The sequence below is a fragment of the Hemiscyllium ocellatum genome, chromosome 1, assembly GCF_020745735.1.
Source record: "Hemiscyllium ocellatum isolate sHemOce1 chromosome 1, sHemOce1.pat.X.cur, whole genome shotgun sequence".
NCBI lineage: Eukaryota > Metazoa > Chordata > Chondrichthyes > Orectolobiformes > Hemiscylliidae > Hemiscyllium > Hemiscyllium ocellatum.
In genome coordinates this window covers 123,437,063-123,458,134 of record NC_083401.1, presented here as the reverse complement: position 1 = coordinate 123,458,134, position 21,072 = coordinate 123,437,063, and the positions used below count along the sequence as shown (strand labels likewise).

General features: G+C 41.1%; 1 protein-coding gene across 3 annotated transcripts in view; it reads left to right on the top strand.

The window, feature by feature from the left end:
* The first annotated feature begins 1,751 nt into the window (after nt 1-1,751).
* The window catches only part of LOC132819876 (complement C1q tumor necrosis factor-related protein 7), a 55,753-nt gene continuing 36,432 nt past the window's right edge, over nt 1,752-21,072 (top strand). The window contains exons 1-2 of one of the 3 annotated variants that reach the window (XM_060831803.1): nt 3,584-3,633; nt 4,070-4,240. The gene's annotated coding sequence lies outside the window, so the exon portion shown is untranslated. Of the gene's footprint in view, nt 2,040-3,583; nt 3,634-4,069; nt 4,241-21,072 lie in introns of those variants that run through there. The other 2 variants (XM_060831832.1, XM_060831813.1) reach the window with 2 other exon arrangements.

The following is a 21,072-nucleotide window of genomic DNA, read 5'->3' as shown; positions in this document are numbered from 1 at the left end:
ACCATTCAGCCTGTGCCATGGCGGAATATGAGCCCACATAACCAAAATGTCAGCCAGGGTCTCTGGGTTACTAGTGCAGTGACATTGCAATGACACCACTTCCACACTGAAACTGATGCTTTCCAGGTGCCACTGCTTTACCTGATATTTCCCAATGACCTAGACTTGGGCAAAAGGTGCAATATCAAAAGTTGCAAATTACATAAATCTTGGACCTATTGTGAACTGCGAGGATAATGATAAATATTTGAATGTGAGCAGGATGATGGAATTGGTGGATGTTTGGCAGATGAAACGTAATGGAAGTAATTATGAATGATATAACTTCAAAGAAAGAAAGAGGGGAGGTAACATAAAATCACGGTTCAGTTCTGAAGAGGTAGAGAAACAAAAGACAAATTCTTGAAGGTAGCATGGCAGATGGAGAAAGCAATGAAAGTGGCATGAACATGGTAAAATGCTGATATCTATCTGTGCATATTTGGTCACAGTTTCAAAAACATAATGAGCTGTCAACAAAGATTTTGGACTTACTCATGTGACTGGACTTGGTATAACCTTCCTGAACCCCTCCAAAGTCCCTGCATGTTATGAACCAGGCCAGACCCCTCGAAACATTTTAAGAAGGTAGCCCAGACCCTAACTTTTCTAGTTGTTTTAGGGAGATATAAGGTGGATATTCCAGGAGGGATACCGCTGGTCAAATCACTTGGCTTCAAGTAAAACAAAATTAATTTCACACCACCGAAGGACCCACAAACACAAGAAAACAGAATTTAGAATAACAATGATTTGAAAACCCGACCAACACAATATCCCCAGCAACTTAACAAAGAGCTGTTCAATTTCCTGCAACATCCCATAAATACACCCCTTTGGAAAAAAGGTAAATTCAAACACAGGTTCTTACAGGAGAGATGTCATAGAGGATCAGCCAGGGATCATTTGCTGAGGCATGCAACTTCCTTCTCAGCAGCTTTCTTTCACCAGCAGCTTCTCTGGGTCCCCAGCTACAAATTAAACCAAACTAGAAAATCCCTGAACTGGGAGAAATGGATACTCCCCTTCCATTGCACAACTGTTTTTTTAAAAAAAATCTAAAAGCCATTTTCTCTGATTGTTGGCTCCGGTAGTATCTATTAGCTCTAATCAAAGTAACCTAATCCAGACAAGTCGGAACCTTTGTCTTTTACAACCCTTTTTTAAAAAAAAATCTAAGGGCAACATAACCTTGTTAAAGGGACAGGATCATCACATGAGTACACCAGATAATCAACTCTCAGGTACCTCATAATGTATGCTCACTGTTATAATCTGCTGCAGAATTGATCGATTTCAAGAGAAACCCCTTCATAATAGAATTACAACTTACACCTATTTTACAAGGTATGCTAATGGCTTTCCACTTAAAGCCAAAATGAACCATAAGCAACAGGTTATCTGCAATACAATTCATTGCCTGAAGAGAGTAACTTCTTCTCCCCTCCAGCCAAATTACAACTAACTTTTCCAGTCTAAGGTCCATGAGTAGCAGTGGCTGGAGAAAGTGGATGTGAATGTGGCTGCATGGTATTGTCACATTGATTGGCATGCACAGACCCTTGAAATGTGATGGAAACATTGCCCCTACTACTAGGAGGCTTGACCACATGACTCTGTCAGAATTTAATGCAGCTGCCTTTATAAACACAGGGTTTTGAAGCAGCAGACATTAAGGAACCAGTATTACTCTCGACAACATCTACTGAATATCAACATGCCTAACTCCAGGCTACAAATGAAAAAAAAAACTCTGGCCTGTGAAAAGCAGCCAACAGCATGCACTTGTGCTCTGTAAGTAAAATTTTGTTTCACCAAAGCATCGAACTAAATGTTACAGTTTGGCAAAAGTTCCTCAGAAGACTTTTGAAAAGATCTTTTAAAGAGAAGAAACTGACTACAAATCACCAACTGCTGGCCAACCAATAAATCAACCTGCAAAGGAATTTCGAACTATTAAGGCTAAGGATGGACTTCTGGACTCATCTTTAAAATACAAGGTCATTGCTAAACTGGTATAATTCGCTTGTTTTCTTTTATACTTAAATTGTTGCTATTTGAAAAATCTCTCACTTTTCTGATCCTATCTTGTTGTGCATGCTTGTATGCGTGGCCACATTGTGGACTGTCCACCAAGCCCAACAACCTTCATATATCTAAGAATGTGTAAAATAACACACTACTTCTGTTCCTCTTTAACTTTACCTCAATCTTGTTGTGGCTCTTGCAAAGCCAGAGTCAGGTAAATACGCCATTCACTGTTTAAGTCAAAAAGGGAAAGAACTGAAACCACAATCTGCTTCCAGGCAGGCGATGAGAATTGATAGTGATTTGTTGTACAGCTCACAAACCCTGTGCATGATAAAAGGCATATGGATCTTGAGTCTTAAAATTAGACACATAAAGTACAGAAGCAAAGAAGCTCTGATGAACCTTTATATAAAAAAGATTGTTTTGTTCTCAATTGGAGTACTGTGTCCTATAGTTCACCTTTAGGGAGGGGGTAAGAAAGATTAACCAGAAAGGTTCCTGGAGTGAGGAATTTCACTTGCATATTGAAAGATATTGATAGAGGTGTCCACATCCATGAGGTGTAGATAGAATAGATAGAGAGAAACTGTTCCCATTGTGGAAAAGTCAAGAATCAATCAACACTGACTTGAGATGAATGGTAAGTAAACCAGAAGTACTGGGAGAAAAACATTTTTACACAGCAAGTGGATAGGACATGTGTGAGACTGCCTGAGAGTGCAGTGCATTGCGGGTTTCAAAAGAGAATTAAATAATCACCTGAAGAGAAAATATTTGTAGAAGTACGTGAGTGGCTTTTGCAGAAAGCTTGCCCATATGTGATAGGTTGAATGGCCTCTTTCCATGCTGTCAATGTTTTATAGGATGGAACTAGCTTTTGCCTCAGTCAAAAGGCTTTGGTTTCAAGCGCCATTCTGTGACTTGTAGATGGCAATTGAAGGACTATTGAAGGCGTGGGCTATCAGATTATTAATCAACTGCATTTTCTTCCAGTAATCCCCACTATTCTCTAAAGAGAGAAATGTATGAAAAGCATAAAGCTATTACGATTCTAATTTCAGATGAGAATCCGACAATACACGTTCTCCTGATTGTGTGTATGCCCTGGATGCCGAGGGGAGAGTCCAATCCCGTGTGGCAATCTTCCAGTGCAGAAATGTCCATATTGCTACATAAATTGCCTGATAATCTGGCTCTAAAATGGGCACAGTGCTAATGAATTTCTAAGACACTGTTTCTAAATCTTTCCTGTGGGAGCAGCTACAGATCTGCCTGGATAAATATACAGTTTACTCAATGATAAAATCTATTCTTAGAACCAAAGATACAGTGCCCCGAAAAGTTTGTGCTGCAGAACTGGATTCAACTTGAGTGTCTTAAAACATATAAATGACGATAATGTAGCTGTGATCTCATATCTTTCGTAGACAAGTGTCTGATAGACAAGTGCTGCAGACTTTATTCTATTTCGCTGTGTTAATCGCTCTGTTATATTTGCATTCCTGTCTTTGCTAGTCAGGAGAGTGCATGTGTCTGGGAGCTGGTAGCAGCATTCACTCTATGGTAAGTTTGATTAAGCTATTGCATTTTCACACATGGATTAGTTTAGACATTTTGAAAATGAATAATGAACAGACTGTAAACACAACAATGCAATTGTTCCTTTATCATTAGAAGTGAACTGAAAATTGTCGATAGTCACTCCCAATGTCATGGCATTGTTCGAACTGTTTCAGGCAATTCTAATTTCTTCTGACATTACATGTTATCCTTTGATGAAATAATCCGGCCCATTATTATGTTATTCTTAAACTATGCAACCAACATATCTGCCAAAAATGGTAGAGGAAATGTTTCTGGTTTGATGCAGGGGGAGGGTGGGGAAGGGTGTGGAGAAGGGAAGGACAGGGGAAAATACATAATATGGGTTGCAGCTATCGGCAGTAGTACAAACGGTCATTCTGACAATACGTGTATGACGATCCGCTTCTGTCTTCAGGAGTTCTCTACCTTGGTGCAATGAGGGTAGCGGGTAGATTTAGGAATGTATAAAGAAGCATTAGAAATGACCTTCACTCTGAAGCCAAGCACAATCTCGTGAAATGATCTTCTGAGAGCTGGGCTCGACTGCATTTGTACCCAACTGTTAAGGAGCGGCAGGAAGCTGGTGGTAAGTGATTTTAAGAGGTCTAGTCAATAAAATAAAGTATTTGGTTGCAATATAAAATCTTGAAAGAATGTTGCAATTTTAATCGCTGGGGCAAACTGTAAACTAAAACGAGTCAGGCTGTGACTTCTCAGCAATCCAACAGACGACAGCTGGACCGATGTTTTCTTATTCTGCAGATAATTTAAGCGCTTATTTCTGACAGACCTTAAAGCGATTGTCAGCACATGTAACAAGCTGGCCCTCTCCATTTCTGGTGAGTTTAACTGTTTATCTGCGAATAGACCCTGCCCTGGGCGAACACAGCCAAGGAAGTTGTCCAGAGCTTTTAGTACAGAACAGTTTAGAATTTGAACCCTGCCAGTCCCTGGACAGGAACATGTACACTGGTCATAAGCAGGAATTAAAACACTGTTTCCAATATGAAGGCTTGACGGTTTGGAAAGCATATACATTGGACGTGCACGGAAATGCGAGCCAGAACTGGTGAGGTGCACCAAAACCTCGAAACTCCGAAAAGAATAGATAAAAGTATCTGTTTTGTCTTTGTAACATGAGCCAGTGTTTATCCAGTGTTGCACTGAACAACGTGTTTGGAGCAGGAGGGACACCAGCAGCAACGTACACCATCTGATAACTGGTCTTTCTCTTAACCCTTTCTAGCAAAAACAATTCACACGCCATATTTCGACCACAGAAGGTCTTCATGAATTAGTCTTAATAGCTAATGTTGATGGAAGAACTGTGCGGATGATAAAATGGGGGTTTGCTGCCTTCTTTCTGATTCAAATGAATTGGAATGAGCTGTTTGTTCAGCCTTTTAAAGATATTACTTCAATGTAAAATTTTGTAATATCCTCCTAGACTTTGGGGGTCACACTATGTACAAAGATTTTGGACTAGATCTTTTTGCCTTTTTTTTCATTTTAATAAGGACCGCGAGGAATAATTTAGTAAAATCGATATGAAAACAAATAAATGTACAAGCAGCCGTGGTTAGGTGAGGGACAGCGGTCGGTGCAGCACATTAAAGGGCTGCAGCAAATTGTGGCTGCTCCTTTTCCCCAGAGCTGACACAGACAGCGGTGTGACAGTGTGAGCCGTGTGGGACACTTCAAAGACGCCCCAGGCTCGGAATGTGGGACGCGGCGATCGCCCTGTACAAGGGACACCCAGAGCTTCCATTTCTGCCGCCATCCGTGCCCCAGTCCCAGCCCAGGGTCTTCAGCTGTGAATCTGACAACACCTTAAACTGGGATGAGTCTGATGGCGCTGATGCTCAGACAAGACATCTTCTGATTTCTGTGCTTTTTGGACCCCCGAAGTCCCTCATAGGCCTGACCCATTCAGTAAGTTTAGGTAACATAGGGGTCATGAGGCTGGATTTTAACTAATAAGAGCCTCGAGAAGAGAGGGGCCAAAGAAGCTGGAATTTAAGTCTTCCCTATCCCCAGCTCTCGCGCTCGCACACAGACACCTCACTCTCAGTAAACTGGCATTGACCGAAACCCCATCCATAGGCTGATTAACAAGTTCAATGGAGGACATAACAAATCCTGCTCTCAGATGGTGGAAGGAGTGAGGTTGGGCAGTGGATGTGGGGTGGAATAACTTGTAATGAGGAGGGATCTGGTTGGTCTTGTGTTGGGTGGTGAACGTTCTTGGGAGGTTTGTTGTGGAAAGGGAAGGAACTGGCTAGTCCTAACGGAGATGAGTAGTGGTCCAGGAAAACCCCCAGAGAGGAAGAAGGGATAGGGGTGGGTGGTCCTGAGGAGGGGGTGTATCACTAGAAATTATGGTTATTAGTCATAGCGGTGGTGAGGTCAGGATTAGGTGCTTCAGAGATGGATGGATAATTGGAGGTTTGTGAGGACAGCTGGGGTGTGACAGAGGTTGGCTGCAGTGAAGGTGTTGAATTGGCCCGATAAGGTGAGGGCTGGGTGGGAGCCTAGTTAAGGAGAGAGTGGTGGTCTGTGGGCTGGATTGTTGGACAATTTGGGATTGGGATCTGAGTCACGATTGATCAGCGCTGGGCTGAGTTCAGGGCTGCCAGGAAACTTGGCGTCTTTAGGTGGCTTCAGGAATGGTCAGAAACTATAACGGCTAGGTTATGAGGAACTTTGGAAAGTCAGGAGTGGGAGTGGTGTGTAATCATTGGGGGGGTTACCCAGGAGGATATCTGGGTTCAGTAGGTCAGTGACAGGGCTGCCACTGTCTGACATTAACCCCTGAGGCTTCCCACACAAGAAACCTGTCTGACTGCTGTTCCCTTTAACTTGTTTTGGAACAATGTACATTATAACCTCATTATCATGCTAAAAATGCAAACCCAACTCCTTCAAGCAGGTTAATTTCCCCCTGCACACATCCTAACTCCACCACCTTCTGTTGCTGATATAACTGGAACTGCAGGTTGGTTTGGGTCAGGATACAATTTTTCAATACTTTGACCTCCCAAATGACTCAAGCTGACTGATGTTTGAGGTTAAAATTGCTCTCAATAACCATGTTGGTTTGGATTCAACAATCTCTCCACTTTAGTGTTCTCTACTGCGATATAAATTCCATTACTCCTTTGCAAAATAAGATCCCGTGGTGACTAATTATAATTTGGAATATTGTTGATTGTATTGTGATTAGTTATAGCTTGAGCTACAGAAATTTAGTTTCTGAAAATGTCCTGTTATTTTCTTCTTTTAGCAAGAGACTGCTTTTATAAAATGATTTTTTTTAACACGTGCCAAGCCTATCTTCATTTGCATGAGCTGACAGGCTGCTCTGTCTTACACAATGTAAAGGATCATTTTAAAGATCTTAGGTCAGAAATAAGAAAACTCTGAGCAATTTCCCTCCCCTGGCAACCACAATCCTTCTGAAGTAAAGGCTTACCCAAATCATGGCTTTAGGAAACCTTAGCCAGACCAGAGTCGAATAAATCTGCCTCTGAACTAATTCTCAGGCACTTGTTCTGGTCTTATATTAGGAGTGAGGACATTCTGCAGAAACTTATGGGCCGTAACTTTCTTTTGCAACACCAGCATCTATTTCCATTAGTTAAACCTTCCACATCTTCAATGTGTAACACAGAGTGTGGATGATCCTGGTCAGGCCAGCATTTGCTTCCCATCCTTAATTGTCCCTGAGGAGGAAAAGGTAAGGGCCCTTCTTCAACTGCTGCAGGTCATGTAACCCACAGAGAGATGAAGAATGGGAATATATTTCCGAGTCAGAATGACGTGTGGCTTGGAGGGAAAACTATAGTGGGATTCCAAGGCATCTACTGCCTTCATCCATCTCTGTGTGTTTGGAAGGTGATATCCAAAGGTCCTTGGTGAATTTCTGTAGTACATATTATAATTGGTATACACTGCTACTACTGAACATCAGTGGTGGAGGGAGTGAATGTTTTTGGATTTGGTGCCAATCAAGCAAGTTGCTTTACCCTGGTAGTGTTAAGTTTCTTGAACATTTTGGAGTACACTCGTCATGGCAAATGGAGAGTATTCTATTTTACTCCCAATGTGCCGTGTAGACTGTAGACAGGTTCTAGGAACTTAGGAAGTGAGCTACTCAAACACAGAATTCACAGCTTCTGATTTGTTCTTGTATTTATTATTTATTTTGCTGGTCCAGTTCAGTTTCTGGTCAATTGTATTCCTCAGGATGTTGATAGTGGGGTTTCACTGCTGACAATGCATTGAATCTCAAGAGAAGTGGCAATAAGGGTGGCTCAGTGGTGCTAACCGCTTCCTCACAGTGCCAGGGACCTGGGTTCGATTCCAGCCTCAGACAACTGTCTGTGGGGAGTTTGCATGTTCTCCCTATGTATGCACAGGTTTCCTATGGGTGCTCTGGTTTCTTCCCACAGTCCAAAGATGTGCAGATTAGGTGAATTGGCCATACTAAAAACTTGGACAACGAATCTACTGGAGTAGAGATATGGGACTTCAGGCATGATATAATTGAGTTATTTATGGGTCCGAGGCAGGTCTGTGTGTGTGTGTCCATGTATGTGTGTGTTGGGGGGGTGGGAGGAGGTTGAGAGTGGTGGGGCTGAGGTGGAGACCTTTGAACTGGGCCTCTCCCTCACCAGCTTGGACTTCCTGTCAGTACCTACCTCTCTAACTGGAATAAATAAGATTAAATGAGGTGGAAGGCTCTCCCTATTTAGTTCCTTTTAAAAGATCTGTAATTACTGAATTTGGCTGTCTCAGACTGGTTTAATCTGGCAGGAAAACCTGAAACTGCTTCATCATATTGTGATTTTCATTTCCTTGTCAAGCTAAAAATGCACCTGGTGTTGCCACTCATGATTATTCCTGATTCGTCCAGCCATGTAGAGGTTTCTTCAGCATACCAATGGGAATAAATGCAGGTTCCTCATTATGGTAAGGTCATGCAGATATACCACAGCACCATTCATCTGGATAACCAATCAGAATGTACTCCTTAATGTTTCAGACAGTGGAGATATTCCATACCAAAGACAAGTTATAACAGACTTGAAACATTAACTCTGTTTCTCTGTCCACAGAGGCTGCCAGTTGATTATCTCCAGCACTTTCTATATTTGTTTAAGTGGATATATTATTTAGACGAAATGTGCGGTGCCTGAAAAGCACAGCAGTACAGGCAACATCCAAGGAGCATCTGACCTGCTGTGCTATTCCAGCACCACACTGTTTGACTCTAATCTCCAGCATCTGCAGTCCTCATTTGTTCCTGGATATATTACTTAGGCATTCCAACTGTTTAGTGTGCCTACGTTCCTGGCAGGAATGATGAGGCAATACCCTTTGCTGTTCAGTCACCAGCCTGTGAGCTGACAGTCTGGCTGCAATAGAGCAGCAGGGAGGATTGCCATTTTTCTTTTTATTAATTTATGGGATCTGAGGTAAGGTCAGTATTTATTGCCCATCCCTAATTACCACTGAAACAGTTATGGTCTGGAACTGCTGTGATTCATCTGATTTAAGTGCATCATCAGTGCTGTTAGGGAGGGTGTTCTGGGATTTGATCCAATGACAGCAAAGAAACAGATATAAAAGCAGTAAATGCTGAAGATACTCAGCAACTCTGGAGGTATCTGTGGGAAGAGAAATAGTGATGTTTCAAGCCTATTATAACTTCTTCAGACTTGTAACATTAACTCTCATATCTTTCTCCTCAGATCCTGTCAGAACTGTTGAGTTTCTTTATCACTTTCTGTTTTAATTTAGTTCTCCAGCATCCCCAGTATTCTGTTTTTATTTAAGCTCAAAATCATTTTTTCTCTGTGTGATTGATTGAATATTTGAGGTAATGATCCCGTTCACCTGCTTCCCTTGTTTTACTGACTGGTAGAGGTGATAGGTTTGAATGGTTGAAGCACTCTTGTCAAATTGGTGCAGTGCAAGTTACACACGATACACACTGCTATCACTGCGCTGATGGTTGACAGGATACCAATCAAGAGATTTGCTTTTCCCTAGTGCTCAGTCAGATAAATGGAAAGCATTCCATTTCACTCCTGACCTGCAGACCATGTATAGGCTTTGAGGAGTCAGGCAGTGACTACTTGTCATAGAATTGCCAATCTTTAGTCTGTTCTGTAGCCTTTACATGGCAGGGCCAGTTAAGTTTCTGATCACCAATAGCACGCGACATGCTAATAGTAGGTGTTTCAGCGATAATAATGTCATTCAACGTCAATGAGGGATAGTAAGATTCTCTTTTGTGGAGATAGATGTTGAAATCTTTTCTTTCAATACCACTTAGTATGTATCAGGTCATGCATGAATATCGCCTTGGTCTTTTTGCATGGACTGCTTTCATTAAAAGGAGATTTATGAATGGGACTGAACACTGTGCAGTCACCAGTGAATATCCTTACTTCTTACCTTGTGATGGAGGAAAGGTCATTGTTAAAGCAGCTGAAGTTGGTGGAGATCAGGACAATATCTTGATGATCCCCTCCAGTTATACCCTGGGACTGAGATGATTGTGCCCCAACAACTGTAATATGATTGTGTCAGCTATGCTTCTAGCAGGGGGAAGTTTTCCTCTATGATTCCTATGGACCCCAGTTTTGCTAGTGCTCCTTAATGCCCACTTGGTACATATCTCATTCCTGAAATTCAGGGTTTTGGTCCCTGTTTTAAATTAAGTTGTGGTTAAGTAGCTTTGTTGGAACAAAACCTGAGCCTCAATTAGGAGATCATTTATGAACAAGTGTGACTTGATGGCAATGTCCTTGATATATTATGTAGCCTTGGTGGTGAGTCAGAGGTGGGGAGACTACAGAAGGATTTGAACAGATGGAATACAGTGTGGGAACGTGTGAGGTCATGCATTTTGGTAGAAAGAATAGAGGCAAGGACTATTTTCTAAATGGGGAGAAACTTCAGAAGTCTAAAGTGCAAAACAACTTGGGAGTTCTAGTCCAGGATTCTATCAAGGTAAACTTGTAGGTTGAGTCAGTAGTGAAGTAGGGAAATGCATTTATTTTGAGAGGACTTGAATATAAAAGCAGGGATATAAAAGCTCTATAAGGCTCTGGCCAGACCACATTTGGAGTATTGTGCCCACTATCTCGGGAAAGATGCACTGGCCTTGCAGCGTGTTAAGAGGAGGTTCACAAGAATGATCCAGGGATGAAAAGCTGAACATATGAAGAACAGTGGAGGACTCTGGGTTTGTACATGGTGGAATTTAGAAGGATGAGGGGCAGGTTCTAATTGAAACATTCGGAATGTTGAATGGTCTGGACAGAGTAGATGTTGGGAAGATGTTTCCATTGGTAGGACAGACTTGGACCAGTGGCCTTAGAGTAAAGGAAAGACCTTTTAGAATGGAAGTAAGGAGACGTTTCTTCAGCCAGAGAGTGTGAATCTATGGAATTCAATGCCTCAGAAGGCTGTGGAGGCCAGGTCATTGAGTATATTTAAGACTGAGACAGATGGGTTCTTAGGTATCATGGAGATCAAGGGTTATGTGGAGAAAGTGGGAGAATGGGGTTGAGAAACATATAAGCCATGATTGAATGGCAGAGCAGACTCGATGGGCTGAATGGCCTAATTTATACTCATGTGTCTTCTGGACTTATGGTCTCATGATTTGTGTTTCCAAAATGCGGTATCTCACATTTATCTAAATTAAACTCCATCTACCACTCCTCAGCCCATTAGCTCACTTGATCAAGATCCCAATGCATTCTGAGCTAACTTTCTTTGCTGTCCAGGGCTGTACTTAGGGAGATATTACTGGGAATACATCCAGGGAAGTTATTCAGGTGGAACTGAGAAATAAAAAAGGGATGATCACCTTATTGGAATTGTACTCTAGACCCTGGAATAGTCAGCAAGAAATTGAGAAACAAATCTGTAAGGAGATCTCAGTTATTTGTCAGAATAATAGGTTGGTTATGCGAGGAGATTATAACTTTCCAGACATAAACTGGATCTGCCATAGTGTTCAGGGTTTGGATAGAGAAGAATTTATTCAGTGTGTACAAGAACATTTTCTGATTCAGCATGTGAATGTACCTATTAGAGAAAATGCAAAACTTGACCAACTCTTGGGAAATAAGGCAGTGAAGGTCACTGAGGTGTCAGTGGGGGAGCACTTTGGGGCCAGTGACCATAATTCTAAATGTTTGACAGGTGGAAAAGAAATGTCCAGAATACCAAATTCCAGCCAGCTATAGGTGTGTTACTGTCAGTAGAAACAAATATAATATTGTCAGACTATCAATCGTAGATGTCAGCAACAACAGCAGAATCCAGTTCTTTCAGAGGATATGGAAATTGTTAGCTGGACCATCATTAGTTACACTGAAAAAGACGGCGGTGAGTTTCTGACCTGAACCCCTGCAGCATGCAGCTTACTGAGGTTCACTAGGACCGAGTGCTTCCCCTCCCACACACAGAACAAGTGAATGGTTTCTCCCCCGAGTGATTCCATGCGTGTGCAATGAGTGTGGATGTCTGCCAGAAACCTTTCCCACAGGGAGTGCAGTTAGACGGCTTCGCTCTGGTGTGAGCTTGCCGGTGTCTCAGCAAATTGGATGACTGAGTGGTCTCCTGCCCACACACACAGCAGGTGAATGGTGTTTCCCCAAAGTGAACTCACTGGTGTTCAATGAGGGCAGCTGAATGCCTGAACTTCTTTCCACAGGGGGTGCAGCTGAATGGTTTCTGCACAGTGTGAATTTACTGGCATGATCGAAAGCCAGTTGAATGAGTGAATCTCTTCCCACAGACAGAACAGTTGAATGACTTCTCCCCAATGTGAAGTCACTGTGTATATTCAGATCAGATGAAGACACGAACCTCTTTGCACAATGAGTGCAGCTGAAGGGCCTGTGTAACATGAGGCAGAATACCTGTGTAAATCCCTTCCTACACTCTGAACAGGAGAATGGTCTCTTCTCAGAGTGAATTCACTCATGTGGCACAAGTTTGGTTGTCTCAGTAAATCCCTTCCCACACACGTAAAACTGGCTTCTCCCCAGTGTGAATTCATCGATGCATTTCCAGCTGGGATGGGTAATTGAATCCTTATTGTAAACAACAGGGGTCCTAGCATTGATCCCTGTGGAACACCACTGAACACAGATCTTCCGTATGTAAAACACCCTTCCACCATTACTCTATGTCTTCTATGACCAAACCAGTTCTGTCTTCACCTTAGCATCTCACTGCAAATCCCATGTGACTTCACCTTTTGTATCAGTCTGCCATGAGGGACCTTGTCAAAGACCTTGCTAAAGACAATATCTACTGCCCTGCCCTCATCAACCATCTTTATCACATATTCAAAAAGTGATATACTTGTTATTCAAAAAAACTCAAGTCAAGTTTAGGAGACCTGACCTTCCCCCATAGCCATCCTGACTATTGCTAATGCATCCATATTTTTTCCATGTGTGAGTATGTCCAAACCTTAAGAATCTTTTCCAATAATTTCCTACCACTGACATAAGGCTCGATGACCTGTAGTTTCCGGGATTATCTCTGATGCCTTCCTTAAATGAAGGAACAACATTGACTATTCTCCAGCCACCTGGGACCACTCCTGTGACTGAAACAGGGCCCCAGCAATCTCTTCCCTCAGTATTCAGTTCTATGACTGACTGTTACTGAGGCCCATAGGCATTATTATATTCAATGAGACACTCAGGTTTCTCTTGTTATCTCATGGAGTCGATCAGGTTTGCTAATGAAACCCCATCTGTTTATTGAATTCCTACAGTGTGGAAGCAGGCCATTCGATCCATCAAGTCCACACCAACCCTCTGACAGAACATCCCACCCACACCCTACCTTAGCCCTGCAACCCTGCATTTCTCATAGCTAACCCATCTAGTCTACACATCCTTGGATACAATGGACAACTTAGCATGGCCAGTCCTCCTAACCTGCATAACTTTGGGCTGCAGGAGGAAACCAGAGCACTCAGAGGAAACCCATGTGGACACGGGGAGAATGTACAAACTCCACACAGTCGCCCAAGGTTGGTATCAAACCTGTGTCCCTGGCATTGTAAGGCTACAGTGCTAACCACTGATCCACCATGTCACCCCTTTTTTTTGCCAACAACCTCCATCCTAATACAAGATTCAGGGAGCTTATTTGCATTTAAGCAGCATGAGGGTGACGTGATCTGTTGTGATTCTTTAAGAAGAGCCTAGATCAATCATCCACTAGCACTTCTGTCTGAGAATGGTTGGAAATACTTCAAACTTTTCATTTTGTCATGCTGAACTTTGCCATCATTGAGGATGTTCTTGGATGTTTGTACATCCCCCCATTAGTAAATTTTGCACCAACATGAATGACTGGATGTGACAGGACTACAGAGGTTTGATTTGTAGAGTTGATTAGCACTGTCTATTGCATGCAGACAAGTATGCTTGTAGTTTGTCCTGCGGCTCCACAAGTTTGGCATCTCTTTACTAGGTACACCTAATGCTGCTCTTTTTATCTCCCCAAATCATTGGTCCAGGCTTGTTCATTGAGTTGATAGCAGAATAAAATTCTTCAGTCATGTATTCAGTGATGAAGCAATATCACCTGATGCATGAATTGTTGAAGCCATTGCAAATGCTGCAGATCCTAGAAATAGAATTTACTCGGACTCCTTGCATAATGTAAGTGCTTCATTCTTGACATCTCTACACTATCTATGGCCACCATGTGATCTGAAAAAAGGAGACTGCAAAATGAAAGTAAAATGTATAACATGAACAGGTTGTTCAGCAGATTAGAGAATGGTTGTTAGTTGTGCAAATGCCTGATTAGATCCTGAGAAACCACCCAATGATTTTTAAATGCAAATTTGGATGACTTAGGTAATGTTCTCATGCAAAAAAAAAGTTGATCACTAATACCCATAGAGCAAGATTATTCACAAATAGTGCAAAGTGATTTCAATCACATCACAAACTTCAGGGCCAGGGAGAGTAATCTTAGAGATTCTCCTATTTCTAGGTCCTGTATTTTCCCTCCCCTACTCTCATTAACAGCTTTCTTTGACCGCCTTTGGGATGTGCTTTGGGTCCTTAGGTGCTGAACAGAAGGAAGCCATTCAGCTTGTTGAGTCTATACCATTTATTTTGAATAAACATGTACTCAGTCTTACCACCATACCTACCCAATTACCCAGCGTATTTTCCTTCATTTTTTTATTCTCTAAGCATTTCTCTAATTTCCTTTTGATCACAATATCCAAATCGTACTCTTTGACTAAAGATTTATGTTCATGTTGCTTTGGCTCCTTTGCTAATTAACCCAGATGGAGTTAAATCTGGGCTGTCCAGTTGTCAATCTTTCAGCTATTGGAAGCAGTTTCTATCTAACCCTTCACAATTTTGTAGACCTGCATCAAATCCCTTCATGGCACTAAGGAGAAGAGCCCCAGTTACTCTCTAATCCCCAACCCTAGAACTGTTCTAGTAAATCTGTTCTGAATCTTTTACAAAGCCTTCACATTCTTTTAGTATCCAGAAATTGAAACCAAAGTTATGGTAAAGTCGATCTATTGTAAAACTTCATTTTCATACTACATGCTTCTATTTATAAAGATCATTGAAACTTTAGGTTTCTGTTTAGCACACTTTACGATCATGGCTTTGACAGACAGTAACACACAATTCGGTTGTTAACATTCTGCAATCTGCTTCTTGTCTTTGAATCTAAACCTGTGCCGTGGTCAAGATAATTTTTTTTTTAGGTCCGTTATGGTCAGTGATAAGTGACATAAGAACCAGTCACAGAAATGGCAATGTATTGCCTTCTTTTCAAATACAGAGTGACTGCTCACTTGACTATTGGAAAGCCTCCAGCTGCACTCAGATTTGCACATCCTATGCATACGCATCTTACTGAGACACCTTTCAGAGCTACTGGCCAACTGTACATGAACTAAAGGATCAAAAATAAATACATAATGAAACATGAATTTTAGCACAACACCTTAAAACCAGAAGGTAAAGCATTTGTGAAATGTGATGATAATGTTGGAAACCAAACAATTTCCTCTGACCTAAAAAGATCAATTATCATGGCCAAGCACGATACTTTATAAATACTTACTTCAGGGTATGTAGGTGTCACTGGTTGACTGCCATCCCAATTTGACCTTGAGATGTTGGTAGTGAGCTGCCTTCTTGAACCAGTGCAAGTAGGTACACAAAATCATCACACAAAGTGGCATTTCTCAAAGCAATGAAAACTCTACTCATAAGCATTGAATTCAATTCTGACACCAACATCCCAGATGAAGAGCAGGTCAAGTGAGATCACACCTGACAACATCCAAAACTCATGGGAGAAACTTTCTACTGTACTTGTGAACTTATCCTACTAAGTGACTATTTTTCTTTGATGGGAATGTGGGCATCAGTTAGTCGGCCAGTATGTGTTGTCCATTCCCACTTGCCGTCGGTGATTTTTATCTTATTCTATATAACAGACCGCATTGTTAAATTATACAAAAGATAAAATGCTCAATGTTCAGGTAATGATTTAGTTTATTGTTGCCACTTTGGACATAAATCATTGAAACATGTTGTCAGTCATTTGCAAAGAAGAGGTGTTGTAAAGTATGCCAATGTTTTGAAAAGTACTTAATACATTGAATTATTTCATATATATTGTTCAAGTAGTACAGTACTGTCCAAATTGCTCATATTGAATCATACTAGCAAAGGGAGTCTACAGGCAGAAGCAGAATTTGAAGAAGCTGCTTTTCCTGTTTGATACCACATCTTAACGCATGCACCTACTCTAATTTGATCTTTGATTCTCCCTCCAAGGCCCTGTAGCTTACAATTCATAGCTCAACAATATTTCTCCCCACTTTCCCTCAGCCAAGCCTCATCTACCCCTAAATCTCCTATCCTCCCTCGTGTAAAGTTGTACGAGTATTGGTAAAGGGAGGCAATTTCAAGTTGCTGGATATTAGAATGGCACAGTGGTTAGTACTGCTGCTTCACAGCACCAGGGACCCAGGTTCAATTCCACCCTTCGGTGACTGTCTGCGTAGAGTTTGCACATTCTCACTGTGTCTGCTTGGGAATTAGCCATGAGATAGGTGGGGGTCTGGGTGGTATGTATTTTTTTGGAGGATCAGTGTGGACTTGGTGGATCAAATGGCCTGCTTCCATTCTGTTGGGATTCTATATTGGCAGCAATTTCAGTCGTGAAGAGTTCACTTCATAAAAAATTGTGGCAATGAAAGCAAGAGAAATAGACTCTAGAATGTAATCCCTCCTTTTTTAATGCTTGTTTTATTTTAAGAATTTTAATTAAGTTAGTGATTTTTGAGAAGATTTGTAGCTGAGGTTGATGATAAGTCTGTAAGTTAGCTCACTGAGCTGGAAGGTTTGTTTTAGTGAAATCCATTGCCTGAAGAGAAACAGATTTACTTGTGTGGATTGATAACTAATTTTTATTTAAACTCTTCTGAACCTACATGAGTTGCACTATAATTCAGTTTGTAGAATATATTTTGACAGATATTGTCGATAACCATCAAGTTAGTTTTAAGAATGGAATCTAGATTAAGAGCTCTTTCAGAAGGAAAAGTAGAATCAGAGTATTAAAATGTTATTTATTATCTCTGGGGGAAGTTGTTTCTGTGTTACTGCCTGCCCATCTGTCACTGTTCATAGATCATATTAAGCTTCAATTCTAGTCTATAAATTCCACAGATCTGGAAACAAGATGTCTGAAAATTCTTGATGCTCATTGCAGGAGAAAAATATTGACTTGCCAAGTTAGTTGGTGCCAAAAGGAAACAATCTAAATTATTGTTCATGACACTTAAGTTACAAAAGCAGCATCTAATCCATTTTTAAAAGTGAAGAGAATAAAAATACAACTACTGTTAATACTAACAGTAAAATGATATGTTTTGTGGACTGAAATATTTATTAGACTTGTAAACACTTAGCTACTTTGTCACTTAGCAAAGATATTGGACATCGCTGAAAGTTTAGCTGATATTCTATTAGATATGCATAGCTGAATATATCATTTACGAGTGGACAGTTTTGCCAACAATATCTCATGATAATGTTTTGATCCAATCCAATGTTAGTTACTTTGGTTAACCAATTAAATTCCAAACCAGGAGGGACTGAGCCCTTGATTTTTATGAATCAGCAGTTGAGTTTGAAACTTGAGGAAAAAAATGGAACAAAGAAGTCTCTAAAGTGAGAAGTGGAGTTCTATATAAAGAAAGTCTATAAGCACAAAGAAATGTTTTCAGGAAAGCATATCCCTGGAGCCTGACAATGTAGACCAAATTCAGATGTAATTGTTAGACTTCTAGCTAAAGGCAAAGGTAAACATGAAATGTCCATTGTCCTATTGAACCATAGGGCTGCTCTCTTACTGGAGAGAAAGAGACTGCTGGTGGCTTAACCTAAGGATCAACACACCTCAGGTGAGAGGAGAGGTTGAGAAGGAGAGCCCTTCATGGTAACTTCAGCCTGTGCAGGACCTGAATGCACACTGTTGGGATCACTCTGCATTGCAAACTATATCAGCTAAGAACTTATATCTCAGAATTTCAGGATATTCTAAAGCACTCCATCAATGAAATGCTTTTGAATTGTAGTCACAATTCTATAGGGATACTTTCATTCAGTTAAATCTGACACATAACCAGCATTGGAGAAGGGGCTCTAAAATTGTCTGCAAAGGGCAAGCAGGCAGATTTTCCTGGAATTTACAGAGACATAAAACCAGGAAAACAAACATCATACCCAAGAAAATTTTATGCTGATTCTTTTCTGACCTCCAAATAGGATTGTACTTGAACTTTTTCTACAGTTCATTACATCTCAGTGGGACAGTGAACTGGAAACTGAGACCTACTAGTCCCATGGTTGTCACAAAAGTTAAAGATTTATGAAGTATACAAAGTTTTCTACTTTACCTGACTTTGATACTCTGATTGATAGAAAGCATGGATCAGGTGTCTGGACTGAACAAGAATTAATATTCATTATAAGTACTTTGATTCTAGCGAAAGTTAAATAGTTACAAATCGTCAGCATTTAACACTACTAATTAAAGCTCTAATCAGCTTAGAAACTCCCTGTTTACACACTCAGACAGACAAACAGACCAGATAAAATAGGCAATGAGCAGACAGGCAAACTGGAAAGACAGTTCAATTATAGAGTCATAGAGTCAGAGAGATGTACAGCATGGAAACAGACCCTTCGGTCCAACCCGTCCATGCCAACCAGATATCCCAACCCAATCTAGTCCCACCTGCCAGCACCCGGCCCATATCCTTCCAAACCCTTCCTATTCATATACCCATCCAAATGCCTCTTAAATGTTGCAATTGTACCAGCCTCCACCACATCCTCTGGCAGCTCATTCCATACATGTATCACCCTCTGCGTGAAAAAGTTGCCCTTTGGTCTCTTTTATATCTTTTCCCTCTCACCCTAAACCTATGACCTCTAGTTCTGGACTCCCCAACCCCAGGGAAAAGACTTTGTCTATTTATCCTATCCATGCCCCTCATAATTTTGTAAATCTCTATAAGGTCATCCCTCAGCCTCCGACACTCCAGGGAAAACAGCCCTAGCCTGTTCAGCCTCTCCTCGTAGCTCAGATCCTCTCAGCTTCTGTTGCTGAGGTGATCCTTTTGATTCTTCTACTGGACAGCACAGTCCTTCAGTCATCTTTTTCCAGATTCTATCACTGGTTGGTAAGAGACACAATGTGGTTGATTCACTCATAAAACAGCTTTGACTGATCAGTTAAAAGTCAGTTCACAACAACTGTTTTGGAAAAGATAAAGTGGTTTCCTTCAAGTTTATAGTGAGTTTTACTGCAGAGAATAGGGAGACTGCTCTTGACCTGGGGTTGAACTGAGTGTTCTTCTCTATGAAATTTGTTCCGAGCACTAAGCTAATCAATTATCTAAGAACCAATCACACAGGCAAAAAGACACCAAAAACTATTCACTAGTCCGTAGACCACACAAGCTGAATCTGTATACCCTCTCCATTCCAAATCATCTGCAATTTTCTTCAATCTTTACTTTTCCAACAGCATTTATGATACCTGCCCTGGCTATCAAGTCACTTGCTTTCAAAACTGCAGTCACCCTTTCAAATATTGTTTTGTTTAAGACAGCTCCCTCTCATTTCAATCCAGTTATTTTTTGTTTCAAATGGCAAAGTAAAAAGACACAGTCCTTACAAGTTTTAAAGATAAATGTATATGACAATACTGTAAATTAGGTGAAAATAAATGTCAGCTATCTTTGTACTTAAAATTCCTTTGACAGTTCATGACAGGTCATGAACAGAGTGTGTCACAAAAATTGCATGTTATACATTCTGCAGGTGCTATTCAGCCTCAAAGGCGGTGATTTATTTAGATACTTTAGGTGCTAAACAGCTTCTGAAGTGGCCAAGGTAGAGCCATGAACTTCAGCATTGAGCTACACGTCATTCTGTTAAGGGAGAGGAAGCACAAACCAGGAACAGCTGCTCAGAGGATTATTAAGGATCTAACTGTGAATGTGTAAACTCAGTCACCCAGACTGAAAGACCCACGCTGTAACAGCAGTGAAAGGTAGGGGAGGTAGTGGTGTAATAGTAGCATGATAGGACTAATAGACCAGAAACCCAGAGTAATACCATTGGGCATGGCAGATGATGAAATTTGAATTCAATAAAATTCTGAAATTTAAGTCTAGCCGAATGAAGACCAGATAACTATGGTTGATTGTCTTAAAAACTCACTAGGTTCATTTGTTAATGCCTTTTTAGGGAAGAAAACTTGACAACTTTATCTGCTCTGGTCTGTGAGTGGCTTCCTTGAAATGGCCCCAGCAAACCACTGGGATCAATTAGAAACGGGCTCAGGCTTTGACACTCATGGTACTACTATATAAAAAAAACAATTGGCTACATATACTGCTCCATGAAAGTTACTTATAACTCGCACTCAAGTGCCAAACCAATAGAAGACTGTTTTACCATCTTTAGGCAAATTCATATTAGACTATGGGATTCATAAAACCATAGAATCCCTATAATATGGAAGCAGGCCATTTGGCCCATCGAGTTTACACTGACCCTCCAAAGAGCATCCTGGCCAGTCTTGCCCTCTTACCCTATCCCTGTGATCCTGCATTTCCCATAGTTAATTCCCCTAACCTGCACATCCCTGGGCCCCATGGCCAATCCGCGTAAACTGCACATCTTTGGACATCAACTAGGCCTGAAATTATAAGCTAAAACCAGACTTTTAAACAGGCATGCCTTGTGTTATGGTCCAGCTGATGTTATTAGTAGACAAGTCAGATCCTAGACTGAA